The sequence below is a fragment of the Aythya ferina genome (genome assembly GCF_964211825.1).
Source record: "Aythya ferina genome assembly, chromosome: 3".
NCBI classification, from domain to species: domain Eukaryota; kingdom Metazoa; phylum Chordata; class Aves; order Anseriformes; family Anatidae; genus Aythya; species Aythya ferina.
In genome coordinates, this window is record NC_140298.1 from 84,359,219 (window position 1) to 84,375,437 (window position 16,219).

Below are 16,219 nucleotides of genomic sequence, written 5' to 3' on the forward strand. Positions count from 1 at the left end.
AGCACTCAGATAGAAAGCTGAAGAGAGCAAAATAAATTTCTTCTGAGTATTAGTGAAGAGAGTTTTGATTGATGACTCAAGTTCCTCCAGACAGACTTTATGGGTTATTCCTCATGTGCTATTCGTTTCAGTTTAGCAACAGTTACTCATCTTCTCCCATAAAGTACCTCTTGCGAACGAGGTTCTTCATCATCCTGTTTCCTAAGATATTTTTGTCATTTACTATAAAGGAGATGAACCTCACGGTTTCTGAGGTATACAAAAAGGAGCACATTAATTTTCAGTCATAGGCTGAGGAAAAAGATTGGGTGTTTGTATTTCACTAAGAACTTGGGTAAGTCAGCAACAGATCTCTTTTAAAAGTACTCCAGACCTTCGGAAGGAGACAAATCTCAGAAAGGTCTGCTATTGCTCACAGTGAACTGAAACAGTTTAAAAACTGCTTACTGCATCTTCCTTTGCTCTTTGTACGTTAACTGACTAAAGAAAACAAGTATTCTTAAACTCATAAGCAAAACAAATCAGCGTCAATCAAAGTCATTGTTATGCACAGCTTACTTAGAAATACACCCTTACAGAGCACTCCATAAAGCACAGCCTCAAGTGAGTAAGATTTGTACACATCCTAAACCCTGAAGATCATTAAACTCTAGATCTTTTGCAAATGTTTTCCTCTTGGCTCTTACGAGCTGTTGTTATTAAATGTAAACTTAACTGAGGAAAAATTTCTGATATCCAAGATCCAGCACAGGTGTGGATGTTGAAAAGGGTAGAAATGGAGCTCTACCTCCTTGTTCACTCCTGTTCCCTTTCACAGCAGCTGTAGTGGTAGTCGGATGAGAAGGTCTGACGTGCAGCTGACCTTTCTCTCCTCCATGCCATGGCTAAATTGAAGCAAGTATTCCTCAAGAGGCTCTCATGACTGTGTCAGGTCAGTGCAGAGATAGCTATGCACACACACTGCTGCAGATTTCATCAACATGGAGATCCCCAAATAAATGGTCATTTACCAGAAAAATGCCTCATACTACTGAATGCTGCCAATAACCCCCATAAAAATGAACTGCTTATTGTACAGACTAATAGATCAGGTAAGCATGGTAAGCCTTCCAGTGACTACACTTGTTAGTTAATACCTTTACCAGAGTTGTTCCCTGGCTCTAATTCAACTGAGAAGATTAGTTATGATTCACCATCAGATTACATCAGGTGTTATGTGTAGGAGGATATGGCATTCAGTCTTAATTTGACTCCTTCTGCTGATATTACCCAGACCCGTAAAGTTAAACCACTGCAAAAAGGAAGTGAAAATCATTCTTCCATCCTCCAAAGTCACAGCTGCAGAGCTATTTTGAAGGGTGTATTTACAAATCCTGATTTGCATAGTCTAAACAGGAGGCCCAAGCACTGACCACAGCCAAGAGCACCCGTTCTGTTTTGTAAAATCAGATCCAATGTGAGTTCACCGAGGCAGAAAATTTTAACCTAGATGGAGAAGTATTAATCATAACAGCACTGTCCCTGACTGAGCTGGACCCAGCACATCACGGAGGCACAAATAGCTCTGAGAAATGTTCGGGCCAGCAATGTGCAATATGAAGTATGCCTCTCGAGTGAAGACACTGCTAGTGGAAAGCAATTTCCTGCAAGAGGAAAGCAACTGACATCCATCCTGAAGTGACCTGATTTATCTTGTCCTCAGAAAGCAACCCCCAGAATATTGGAAGGTTGCACACACTTAGTCCTTGGGTGCAGAGCAGCCTGAATGGATTGAACATGAACTGCATATTGCTCTGCTGTCTCTTGCAGTGTGGTTTGTAAATCAGGATTCATTAAATCATTTGTATGTATCCATCTCACTGAGCTACTCAAGACATTTATTTTCTTTCTTCCCCTTTTCTTTATTAATTTATTGTTTAATTAAGTGTTATGGTGAAACTTTCTTGCAGTTCTCAGCTCATGAGCCCAAACCCATAGCTGTGTTCCAGGCAAGAGAAATCCTACTAGATCCTGCAGCAAGGGTCTGGTATGCCTCTTAGGAGGTGTCTCATGAACCTTCAGAAGACCAGGATCATGGTAAGCTAATAAATGTGCCTGTCCTGCAAAACAGACTTCTTAACTTGCTTAGCAGAGATAATTACATCCTTAAGATACAGCCTTGTGGAACAGAAATGAATCTAGGAAACACCTGAAACAGGAGGGAAATGTGTTCCTGCCTGGATCCTCAGAGTATAACCTGCTCCCATATTCTGGCATCTGGCCTAAAACTGCAGACAGACCTCTCAGCTGTATCATTTGATAGCTATATGTATCAACCCTGGTCTGAGAAGTAGAAGAATTATGTAATTGTAGCTGGTTTAGGTCAGACATGGCCATGTATGCTTATTGTATGTTCACATGCTTATCGTATGTTCACAAAAGTTTGGAGCAGCTGCAGGTTTTTTGAGGTTGGTTGTTTGAAGTACCACTATATTTGAATGTCTAACATGTCTGAGATTTAAAAAAGCTGATTTTCAACCATTTGTTCAAGTGTCCATATTAGGAAGACACCTTTTTAATGTGTCTTCCTAAAATAGAGGTCTCCAATTCACTTTGTTATAATTAGAGACCTTGCTCAGGCAGCAAGAAAGCCACGTATAATTACTAATGATGCGCCCAGAATCAGACATATTTTAAGAATCTAAGAAGCCTGAATTTGTGCAGTTTACATTGTCAAGGCTCTGCAACACTCACAGGGTAAGTCTGGAGCCACTGCACGCAGTTCACTGCATATGTGTAGATGAATGGCTGTCACGTAGGTAGGCATGGCACATCCAGAATTGTTCTTAAAGTGCATCGCTGTGGGGATTGCCGTAATACAGATGTTATTTTGATCCTTTGCATCCCCTTGGGAGCAGAGTGGAAACCATCCCATTCAGAGTGATACTGATGTGTTATGGTAGTGCAACAAAGAAAGAGAAGAGCATTGCAAGTGCTTAATAAATCATAAGAGGTGGTTGAAACAGTCACCACATGAATAGAGAAGGCTTAGTTCCTTGTAAATAATGAAAGACCTCTTGCATTGAACTCCTGAAAGAGATGGCACATATGTGAGAGGTAACAGTGTCACCACAGCAGTTTTGTGAAGGAAGAACACTGGAGAGGTGCCTGAAGGCAGGGTTTTGTCCTAAAGGTGGCAAAACACAGTTCCAAGAGGAGCAGGAGCACGCATGGCTGATGTGACGTGGCACTTCCCATCAGCTGCTTCGAGTTGCTGCCGGCACCTGCAATACAGTTGATGGTATTAAATGGTAGCTGGGTGCTGTTCAGTATGGGAGGTGCCATGCAGCACAGCATCTTACTTTGTGTCTGCTGATTTGTGGTAAAAGCTTGAGGGTGCCTGAGAATCGGGAGAGGGGGAAGAGTTTTGACCCTGCAGTGTTCAGGGCTGCTGGACACTGAGGAGGGTGGGACTCGCTGGGGTAGGTAAAGGGATTTAATCCACTTCTTAAGTGGATGCCATCACTCCAGGTTCTGGTGGTAAAGGTGGTTATTGCCACCAGTTGCACATTTAACTCAACTCAGCACAGAGTCTGGCAAAATCAGAAATACTGGTTGACAGTTAGATCCAAGGTCCTGCCTCAGCATGGTCCTGCCTCCCAGGTTTGGCACTCTATGAACACACTTTGTTGGGCTCCTCCTGAGCACACCTTCCCAATAATATCAGGTAAGAAACATGCACTTGGGTGTCACCTGTCAGCAAAGGGAGGGATGCAACCAGACAGCTTCATAAGTCCCGTGCTCCTGTACAAGTCAGGATAAATAGGATTAATTAATAATCTGTATTCTACTGCCACTGCATGCAATAATTGTTGCTATGGTGCAAGCAAGTCCCTTGAGACCCGTGAAACTGGAGTGTGATTTTAAAGCTTACAGAGGCAGCAATGCAATGGATATATGCATATGAAGAAGTTTAACACTGCAAGAGTTAATGAGACCACTAATTAGAAATTAGGTGTTGTGCATCACGGGACACGAGTCATATGAACCTTGTTTTTTGGAGTCTAGAGGACATTTGCATTTATAGTAATAATAATAATAACCTAAACAGAATTTTTGATTCCATTATAGTTGTTCAGAAAATTAGCAAATTGCATAGCCTCTGAATCACTTTTCTGCTAATTTTGTGTTCTCTGCTTAATTCCAGTATCAGACTGTTAACCCATGAAATCAAGTTTTTACAAGTATCTTGTTGCAGTAGGAAACTGAAAAAACTGAATAACCTGTGAAGAAAACATAATGGTATAGTTTTGAAAGCATTTGCTGTAACTCAGACTGTTAACATCTGAAGGGAACAAGCATTACAGAATCACAGAATCACATTACTATTATTTTATTTTCATACAATGGTTAAAAAAATGATATGGTCACAGAAATGCTTGATAGGATAAATACTTGAGTCATTGTAAATTCCATTAACTCTGATTTTTAAAATGTCAACAATCCACTCTCTAGTGGAAACTACAACTTCTGCATTACATATATCAGTATCTATGCCCTATAAAACATGTCAGAGCAGATTAGCTCTAGAAAAATAAGTGCTAAATTTGCCACTAAATCTCAGAGTTTAAAGACAAATCTCATAGAACTGTATAATCACAGAATACCCTGAGCTGGAAGTGACCCACAAGAATCATCGAGTCCAGCTTCTGGCTCCACACAGGACCACCCAAAAATCAGACAATATGCCTGAGAGTGTTGTTCAAACATTGCCTAAATTTGATTTGTGTCTGCATATTTTACTAGCTCTAATTAAAATCTGAATACAAGAATATCCATGTTCATTGTCCTAGAGTTGTATTATTTGGGGAAGTTGTACTCAAAAGGCGTCAGCTTATATTTAAAGTGAAATACTAAGCAAAGAGGAAATACAGAAAGTTGAAAATGCAACTTTGAATAGGATTAGTCTCAAACTTAATTTCCAGTTGGCCAATTGATAAAGATGTGCAAGCCCTTTGAAGCTCTCAGTGATGTCCTGCCAAACAGATGGCAACACTCATCTCATCAAAATCAAAGATTACTAAAACACAGAGAATGGATTTGGCTTCTTTTCTCTGTTGTTACTGTGTAAAGAACTTTCATTTGTTTATTTCAATTTTACTTTTCCATGAAGAGGATCCTTTGTGACTAAGCCTCTTGCTTTTAAGAGTTTGTACATCAGTTTAGGAGATATTCCTGATATCTGCTGGACTTGCTGAAAATCAGTGAACGTTGTTGAGATCACATCTGCCTGTGTGCATTTGGCTTAATCATAAAACAGCCCACACTCTCACCACATAAGTTTTCTAAGCTTCTGCAACTCTTTGGTGCTCACTTCATGCAGAGTTTGCTCACAGGGTTCTTTCTCAGTGCAAAGGTTTGCAATAAACTGGTTCATGGAAAAGTGTTTAAATTTCTTCTGGTAATCCCCCATTACACCATTTTATCAATTACTGTCATCCTGTAAAATATTTTTTCAGTTGAAAGAGGAAATGTATTTAAAAATCGTTTATAAGGACATAAGAGGACTCCATCATCTGCTTTTTCTATTGAAGGCTCAAGATGCGACATTTCTTACACGTGCTTTTTTCTTAGATGGTATCACTTTCCTAGCCAAAAGGAGTCTTTGAATAAAGGTTAAAGTCTCTTGCCTTGTTCAGATATGTCTTCTGAAGATTGGCATTTAGAATTTTTATTATTTTTTTTTCTCTATCAGTACCCCCACTTCTTTCCCTCTCTTTCTGGAATGTCCAAATGAACAATAAAATGTACCTAAGTGGCAGCTGGATGTCATAGTTTTCTCACTATTCCTGTTGTGTCTCTTTTACTGCAGTGTTTTAACTCTCCTGTGGACTGCCAATGAACCTGCAGCGTGAGCTTAAAGTCAAGGCAGGCAGAGATACTGCCCCCCTAGCAATGAGGTCCTCAGGGACTCACTTGGAAATTAAACTATGGTCATTTTCAATATGGAATCGTTTTATTGTGTGGGTGCATCTGCACATAAACTTTACATTGGGTTCTGAACAGCATATAAAGGCTTGCAAGAGATAAATTAGACTAAGTATAGCACTCATCATTAATCAGGATACTAAACAAGCATGAGCGCTAGAGAATGAACACAGCTGCCCCTTCATTTATCTTGCTGTCAGAAAGTAACTCTTACAGAGAGAAGCTCAGAAGTGATGACTTCAGGTCTTTTGTGTCTCTCAGCTTGCAGAGAATATACATGCTTATATATAATTAATACATATCTATGTTACACATATGTATGTTTGTATATACACAGGCAAATATACTATATACAAGCACATTTTTGTGCTGGTGCATGTGTAGTGATGTACTTGTTGTCCATAGTCCTAAATTGTAATTTTGAGCTGAAAAGTGAGACATATGCCTGCTTATTTGAAAGCAAAAATGTTTACTACTTGTTTCTGTTTACACCAAGTATTCAGGCTCAATAACAGAAATCTTGGCTACTATCTTACTGTAGGGTTATTTCTGTGATAAAGTCGACAATTTCCCCAACAAGATGTGGTATAGGTGTAGTTGATATGGTAAGTCTTAAAAGGTCTTAGTTTTCATTTAAGAGTGAATGTGTGATGCTGGAAAGTAATAAAACCTACTTTCTCATTTGACTGGGGGAAAAACAGCTAACTGAAATACAATTTACTGAACGTCTCTGTGTTATTTTTGTAGTAATTTCTCAGTGTCAAAGAATACTGTGAAGGCAAACTAACCAACGAGGAGCCAGATACTAAGCTTATAGGGCAACAGACTCCACTGACTGGTCTTCCTTCATCTGACCTTTTGCATGAAAGCAATAAATCAGCTAGCCTTCCATGTCTCTGGTATTGTCCTGAGCTATTGGGAAAAGGATGATTGAAGAGGAGGAATTAGTGCTGCTGCATAGGATTTAGCATAATGGATAGATCGTTAAGCTTTTAAGTCCGGTATGCTGGCTTCCACACTGGCCTACCATGGCTGCTTCAAGTAAGCAGAAATCTCCATGCATAACTGGGACAGTTTGTGCAGGGAAGGAGAAGAATTTCCCGGGCCAAAGTCATGAGAACTGATCATCTGTGAAGCTGGGTGATACTGCAGCCACAGTGGGACAGCAGCATCAGGTACACAGATCTCAGGAACAGGGTCAGGACGTGCCTGCTCTGCAGTACATTACTCCTCACCATATGAACAGAGCTGTACACTAACTGTGGCCATGCCATCCCACGGCAGCATCTGGACCTGTATTCAAGGTGTCTGAGGTACCTCTAGCAAGGTGTCTGTGAAAATATGGAGCCCTGTATGGGTTGCAATACTCAGCTTTTTAGGCATTTTTCACAGCTACTCTGTTAGCTCTAGCTCAAACTAGCTAGTATAAGTCAGCTAAGTGTCAACACCTACACACTGATGCAGGAGCTGCAGATATTTTGACTGCATTGGTGACTGTAGTCTTCAGTTTATCAGAACAAGGGTGTGGGCTTCAGGTGTGCAATTCACTGTACCTCAGTTAAGAACTCACATTGCTCATGAGCACAAGAGAGCATATTAGTCTTTAAATCTGTTGTGCTAGACATAAGCTATTGCTGAACTCCCAGTAGTCTAGATTTTTTTTTTCCCCTGTAACATCTTCCATCAGGATCTGAGAGAGTAGAGGCACTTCAATTTTGTATTGTACCATAGCTATATTTATGCTTCTATCCAAATTGTAGACTCTTTGGAGAAGAAATTATTTCACTCTTCTCTGCATATGTAAGACCTTTCCCATTCTTCCTGTCACCACTGCCTGACTTTGTGCTGTACAATGTATGCTGTCCATGCCAAGCTCTCAAAGCCCTTCACTGAGGTGTAGCATGTGTTTTGCTAATAACACTATGCAGCTAGGGAACAGGTGAGATATTAAAGGCAGTGCTTCAAAGGTGGCCATCAGCAGTTCCTATATAGCCCCATGTCTATAGCCTGCTATTCAGTGACAATCAGTGCTGAGATGCTGGTAAGTGCCCATAACATCCTGTAAATGTTGGGCTGATGTTTAAATGCTCACATTATCCCTTGAAGGGATGGAGATCTTGTCATGCAGCAGAAGTCTCCCACCAACCGTGCAACTCCACCAACTGGTGTTGCCATCTCTGTTGTCAGCAACCAGAAAAAGGAACAGTTCCCTTTGCCTCTGAGACTTCTGCTTCCTGTCTCAGATTGCTGCCAATGACATCTGTCAATGCGTCATTATCTCGGTGCTGCAGCTTCTTGTCCTTTAGGAACTGGCACAAGGACAACAACTGTCCATGTATGTGCTGGGTGTCTGAACTGACACCACAGGCACTGGATCTTCAACTGTAATTCAACTGACTAGCTGAATGAGGAAGGTTGAGGTTGCCTAAGTCTAGGCATTTATAGGTATTAGACATGCCCTTTGGTATGCAGGAGATCTGCAAGAACAGGTCGGTACAACACTTGTCATAGAGAGACCTGATCTCTTTTACAGTAGCAGCTGGAGGCCAGGTAGGATACCCTGAGCACCTAAAATGTATTTTCTGCCTCGATTTAGGTGACTACCTCTGGTCCCACATGTATGTTTTCAGTGGAGCCCTATTAAAATTGGAATTAAAAGTTGGAATTAAATGAAACTTTTAGTCTCCTGTGTGATGTTTGGGCTGACAGAGGTTGCTTAGGGGCACAACTTCAAATCCATTTGATTTGAACTTACCTCATACAATGTGTTTCAATCCTTGAAAACTTATGTTGGAGGACTCAGCTTGACAGGGCTTCCCACAAGAAGAAACAGCTAGATGTAGGCAAAGCCGGGCTGGTTACACATAATCAGATCAGCCACAGAAATACCCATGATCTTCATTTTGGTAATTTTGATGAGCCTACACTGAAAGCATGTGTCCATAATGTAGTTCCTCTCTATAAAATCCTAGACTTTATGGCCTGTAAACTTTAAATTATGTCTCAGCAACACCCACACTGACTATTATAATGCTTTGTGCATTGTCTTGCCATCTGCCTACTGAGAGAAATTACAGTCGCATTGAATCATACTGCTGGGTCCCTGCATCACAGTAAGACATAAGAAAATACCTGGGGAGTTTCCTGCTTGGTTGATGCAAGAAAACTTTTCAAATAACAATAAAGGCAGCAAGTGCATCAGTTGGAGCTGGCTGACATCTCACGTTCACAGTAGAAATCTGATCACTTTGATAGTTTGTTCTTCCTCCTTTCTTACGGCGCATTGTTGACAAGCAGCAAGTAGCACAACAGACAGGAGAGACAGGCTGACTTTAATGGAAGCAAGAACAGACATAAACTTGTTTGCAGTTATGGCAACATTGCTTTTCAGCAAATCATGCAACAAAGTGGCAGATTTACAGAAGGACCAAAGCTGTAGACTGGATGGGCTGCTGAGACTGCATTCTTCAGAGGTGATCAAGTATCTTAGTCAGCATTTTGGCTGTCTAGATTGTGTGAAGGTTCACAAAACTGTGTAAAAACAAACAAACAAACAAACAAAAAACCACAAACAACCATGGACATATATTATGTATAAGTTTCTCTTTTAAAAGTTAGCATTTTCAAGCATATGGTGGTGTCACACTGATGGGCAGCTGACCACCACCACACTGCTCTCTCATTCCCCCTTCCTCAAAAGAACAAGGGGTGAAAATATGGCAGAAAAAGACTCGTGGATTGAGATAAAGACAGAGAGATCCCTCAGCAATTACCAACACAGGCAAAACAGACTCAGCCCAAGGGAGATTAATGTAATTTATTGCCTACTAATAACACGCCAGAGCAGTGAGAACTAAAAGCAGTGAGAACTAACAATGCCTTCCTCCCATCCACCTTTTTCTACCTCCTCCCCCCAAGCAGCACAGGGGAACAGGGAATGGGGGCTGCAGTCAGTCCCTGATGCTTTGTCTCCACTACTTCTTCACAGTCATTCTCTTCTGCTCCAATGTGGGATCCCTCCCATGGGATGCCGTCCTTCCTGAACTGATCCTGGAGTCCTTCCACAGACTGCAGCTCCGGCCCGGGGCCTGCTCCTGTGGGGGCTCTCCATGGACCGCAGTCTCCCCCAGGCCACATCCACCTGCTCCAGCGGGGGCTCCTCCATGGGCTGCAGCGTGGAGATCTGCTCCATGTGGGACCCATGGGCTGCAAGGGGACAGCCTGCTCCACCAGGGGCCTCTGCACAGGCTGCCTCTCCACAGCTCCAGGCTGCTGCTGCCTGCCTGGAGCACCTCCTGCCCTCCTGCTACAACGACCTTGGGTGCTGCAGGGCTGCTTCTCTCACAGTTTTGCTCTCCCAGCTGCTGTTGTGTGGCAGTTTTCCTTTCCCTTTCTTCAGTCTGCTCTCTCAGAAGCACAAGTAACATCACTTACTGGCTCTGCTCTATCCAGCATCAGGTACCTTTGGAGCCATCTGAAACCGGCCCTTATGTAACATGGGGCAGCTGCTGGACTCTTCTCACAGAGGCTACCCCTGCAGCCCCCTGCTACCAAGCCCTTCACATACAAACCCAATACAATGTCTAAACCTGCAATCCCAGTGTTTTACTATTACTGCCTTCATAAGATTTTCCTGAGCACTGTTATCATCAAACAGCAGGTGTACTATCGCTGGCCCATTGCCTGAGAAATCTTACCTCAAGAAATCTTCTGTGGTAGGTTCTGTTTCTGTGCTGTGCTCAGGTCATATCATTACTGGTCTGGTATTGCTGTTGTAGAAAAGTTTCTATCAGTTTTACTAACATTGTTAAACCAAATCACTTTAATGGCATCATAAGCATCCCAGTTTCTATTGGTTGTCTTCTGTCACTGGCAGAAGCGTAACAGGAGTCACCCCAGGAACCAGAATTTCGGCCTCTGCTCCTGCTTTGTACACTGTTGATTGCAGTGTCACAGGGGAAGAGTTGAGGACCTGTTAGTCAATAAATCAGACTGAAACACAGCTACAGTGTAGATTGAGCTGTATGGGGAAACTTGTCAGGTTTGAAGTTCACAGGTCGCCCACTGAAACTTTCTTGCACGGACAAGGTGTGAAAGTGAGGAAACCAGATGCTTTCTCACTCCGCGCAGTCGGCAGGCGGCAGGGCCATCTGCCGCGCTCTCCTTCCACCTAGATGCAGAAGTGCAGGGTGAAAGCTCAGTTTTTTGCCTTTCCAGGTTTCTTTGGGAAGATACTGCAACTAACTTCCAGATTTGATAATGCTTATAGGGTTCTTAAGTCGGTTCTTATTCTCAAACACTCAAGTGATATGTTTTCAAGCTAATGCATGTATCCAAATAGCAATTTACAAGATACTCCTATGCTATCATTCTAGAACTCAAGCATGCCAGTGGAGGGGTGGGTATACCATCTGGGTATACTTGCTCTCCTCTTGCCTCTTCTCTTTTCACAGGGTTGCTAGTCAGCACAAGGCTCTTGCAAGCCTCGGACTAAACAAATATATTGTAGTTTTGCCAGGACTCGAAGGTGTAGGGTGGCAAGTAGGATTAATGCATTGCAACATTCAGCATTGCAACATTCAGCTTTGTAATATTTAATTTCTAGGCATCATGCCTAGTGCAGTACAGTCCCAGGTTGAGTGGCCAACTCGCTGGTGAGCAGTTTCCCTGCTGTTACCTTCTCCTTTATCTTTCCGTACTCCCATGCTGGATTTTTGCCTCTCTTGTTACGTTGGGAGGTAAAAATGGGTGTCACTGAAATCAGGCTCCTGGTGCTGCAGCGTGTGCTGGGAGGGCTGTCCCAGCAGCTGGGGCGCTCCTCTGGGATGTGGCAAGCGACTCCTAGAGGAGCAGGAGGGGAAATTAGTTTGTGCTAACCAGGGAGCCCCACGTAAACTTCAAGGCAATTGGTATTTGTATCTGTGCTTGTTTTGACAACTGTAATTTATGTCAAGACAGAAAGGAGACATACAGCAGGCAGTGGCACAGATGTGAAACAACTCTGTCAGGTGCCAGCAGCCATTGAAAAGCTATTCCTTTTACTCTAGGTAATAACATTGCAGTGGTGTTTATCTGCTAGAAAAGATTCTTTCACATTGTTACATTGCTAGATTTTTATTTCTTCTTTTTAGATTAATGTTTGAATTATATTGACCTAAAATAATTGAATAATTGTCTAAAATAATAGAAAAAGAATTATATTGTAATATCAGGGGTTTAGTCACTTTTTTATTTTTATTATTATTATTTTTATTATTTTTATTATTTTTTTTTCCCAGGCAAAACTTGTGGAGGATCAGCTTTCTCACCTGTGAAGAAAGAGGAGTTCAGATATGCAAATCTGAAAATCTGTCTCAGGAGCTTGTAACAGGGTGCATAACATTTCTGCCTGTACAAAGAGTAACAAATCAGTCTGAATGGACTTATTCAAGGAGAAGGGAGGAAGAGAGAAAAAAAGTCATTTCATCAGAGTGTGCACAGTGATCACTTCCGTAAAATGTTTCCTCAGCAAGCAGAATGGGAACTGCCTGCTCATTTCTGCAGGTTTCTTGAAGAATTTGTCACAGCTCCTCTCTGTGCCTGAGGAGCCAGGTACTGTCCAAGATAACAGTGAATAGCGAAACAGAATTCACTTCAAGATAAAGTTCAACAGAGTCAGAGCTGCTGCCGCTACATGCTACCCACTTCCTATACAACAGTGCCATTGATAGGAATCTGGTTTTAATTACAACAGAGGCTAAAATGTCAGCATGTAACTGGCTAAAATGTCCTGGAGTGTAAACTGAGGATCCACATTTTTGCTGTCCTGAGAAGTAAATGAGAGGGTATTTTCTGCTGCAGCAGAGAACACTTTTTTTTGTTCCGTGAAAATATTTTGCTGCTTGTTAAGTATTTTCTTCCACTCAACAAAAAAGGACATGTATTTAATCATTCAGGGTGGTCTTGGAGAACAGACTGCCATTTCTGCTCTGGAGCTAGGCCTTCTGTAACTTTCTGCGTCTTTTGTAATCCAACATGTCAGAATGGATATTTTTCTTTAAAATGGCTTGAAATTTCTGATTTGGGCTGAACTTTAACCTGTTGAGCCTGTTGGCGGTGATACAAACACCATCATTATCTTTATTGCAAAGGAAGATAATTTCAAATTCAGCATTCAAGTATTACTTGGGGAGGTTGTCATTTAAAGGGAGACTGAGTGGCTTCAGGTGATAGAACAACAAGCACTGCCACAGCAATATCATATCTGAGGTCCTCAGACCAGAGAAACATTGTTCATTGCCCAATGCTGCCAAAATACTGCCATGTAACCATTGCAAATCACTTCATTCAAAGGTGTTTGGAGTGTCCGTATATCTTTTCAGATAACTCTGAATGTCTTTATAGACCAGATTAGAGCCCTTTCCTATTTCACAGGGGGATAATACAAAGATAAATACATTGTTAAGTCACTCCAAAGCTTAGGGGTTTTCAAGTTCCTAATTGCCATTGAAGTCAATGGTCTCTGAACACTCTGTTCCTCACTGAACACTTCTCCTCCTTCCTAAGAAATATGGAGTCTATTAGCTAACTTGCTGTTCTAATGACTGTGGTCTTTGTGGTCACACAAAGAGGCTCCATAGTTGATACTCTTCCCACAGCCCAGGAAGAAGTTTACAGCTTTTGCTGTGCAGCAAGTAACTCTGCCAAAGTTTTCCAGTTTGTATGGCTGACAGTGTGGTAGGGCTGTCTATGTTACAGACATAACGTTCATCCTTTGTCCCCCCCTACCACAACTGTTCTCTAGTTAGGACAACTGATGAAGCTCTCTGGCACTGTCTGATTCTTGGGATTCCATGGACTGGAAGGTTTTCTAAGTCCCCATTATAGGAAAAATTAGTACCAGAACTCATTAGAGGGAGGTGATGATAGGTTGTTGAATGGCCTGGGGAATACTCTGGGAAGACAAAGTGTGTGTGGGCGTCCACCTCATGACCAGATTACGCTGGGAAAGACAGGCATAAAGCACTACATTTATGATATGTTTTCTAGCTATCTTGCTTGCAAAGGCTGAAACGATTAAAAGAGGGATTCTGAGTCCTGCTGTCTGTGGAGGTGCTGGCTGACTGTCTGTCACGATGATTGAGGGACATAAGGTTCAGACAGCTTAGTCATTACCCAGTTCTGGGAAATCCACCAGCATGCTCTTTTTCCTCTGAAAATGCTTCATCTTACGGCACAGTTTGTGCCTGGACCTTTTCCCCTAATCATCAGAGGTATGGGAAGGATTATTCAACTGAGTCATTCAGGGATAATTCTTTATTTTTATTTTTTTTAAACAAAGAGGCTTCTTGCCAGCTGAAAGTTGAGAATTTGGAGGCCTCCAAACACACAGCTGCATCTGTGTGGGGTGTAGGATTTTCAGTTCTGGGTTCAAAGACAATCTGGTCTGCCTGTCTGTAACTAGATGAGACTTTCCACGATGCTGAGATGTGGAAATACCTGAGTTGCTTCAGAAACCATCATTGGAAGCATTGGACGGATACAGTCATGAGTTCTTGCTTATATATTTTCTTAGGTTCCTTGTTTTGTTCCTGACCCCTGATTTCTCTGCCCCTCAATCAGAAGGAGGCTAAAGCAAAAGCAAAACTCTACAGTGATGATCATGAACGAAAACAAATCGTACAAGAACAAGGTATAGTATCTGCTTAGTCAATGTAGTTTCCAAATCTATCTCACCTTTGTTTTCATTTTGGTTGGAAACATGAACAATAACCATAACAAAAGTAGCAGCATAGCTTGTGGTGATAGACATGGTTAAAGCATTGCATTACTACTGCCTTGCCACAACATGTCAGTATAGTCCCGTATATGGTTCAGCCAGACTTCTGTTTACAGCCCCCTGGTTTAAAAGTGTCCCCTTGGAATTTGAGATTTTGCTGTCGTTCTTGTCAGCTTTGCTTTTGTCATCTGTGGAGAAATAGTCGTGTGCACTAAGTGGAAATGTACCCCTCTCTTCAGAAAATAAATACCAGACTTGTTTCAGGAACAAAAAATTCTACTTGAATTTGGTTCATTCTCAGCTTTCTTAATGCTTTTCTTTAAACAAATAAAGGATTGCAAACATTCATTAAAGTCTGAGTTCTAAAATGTTCTAAAAACTTTTCCATGCACAGTTCACATCAAACCATAAAAACTAATAAAATACAAAGAAACTATACTTATGTCTCTGGTTTGATTTATTTTTCTCTTGTATTTTAGAAACTGAAATGGTCTTTTCCAAGCAGTTACGATTGTTCTATGGCAGTGAAACATTCACATCTGGTAATTTTATGCAGACCATGGCTAAGAGGCTGCCTCTAAGCAAGTGAATGCAGATGGTCTGCTTCATGTAATGAAGTTAGCCATCAGATTGTGAAAGCTGCTTTAGATTTTGGTACAGCCTAGAGCAAGGGAAGAGTCTGTTCCTTCTTGTCTACACAGTCTCTCTGCAGTAGCTGTGATAACACCCCAGACTTATGGTCTTACACACTCATTATATATCATAACACTGACTGGTGCTTGCTTAGTCCTTACCTGGAAGCTATTTTTGCCACATGAGTAAATTCTACCTGGAGGTTAAGTATGCAGCCCCCTTACAAATGGTGACCAATGCAAGAGAGTGAAAAGGGAAGAGTGAATGTCTTACTCTTTTGTCATCCTTGGTCCCTAAGAGAGTGTAAATATCTCTGGGAAATTCTGTTTGTCGCATATCACAAGTATATCCTAGGACTTGAACTCACAGGAACGACTGTCCTTCCCTCAGCAAGCAAGTCCATGTTGTTCTCCAATGAACTGAAGGGACACGACCCACAGGCCTTGATAAGTACCTCAGAAAAAGTTTCTACATAAAAATTGTTACTATTAATACATTATATTCATTAATACAGTTAGTTTCTATGATTTTTTTTGTGTCTGCCTGAAGGATGCCCTGGGGAATGAGGCATTTCCAGTTCCTGCTTTCATCCTACTGGCTGGTCAACCTACAGCTTGCTCAAATCTTGAAATTCATTAAAAATACTAGCAGTGACAATTGGATTGTAAACATTAAACAAATCACTTCAATTGCAATTGTTTATGGAGATACATCATGTTCTACATTATTTACCAGCTAAAATGAAACAGAGTGGAAAGTTAATCCTCAGTTTCCTACATGTAAACTTCAGTAAGATGTCTGGACCCCTGTCACTGCATAGCTGAATTTTCTTGGGCTTTGTTTTGGTTTTCTTCCTTTCCA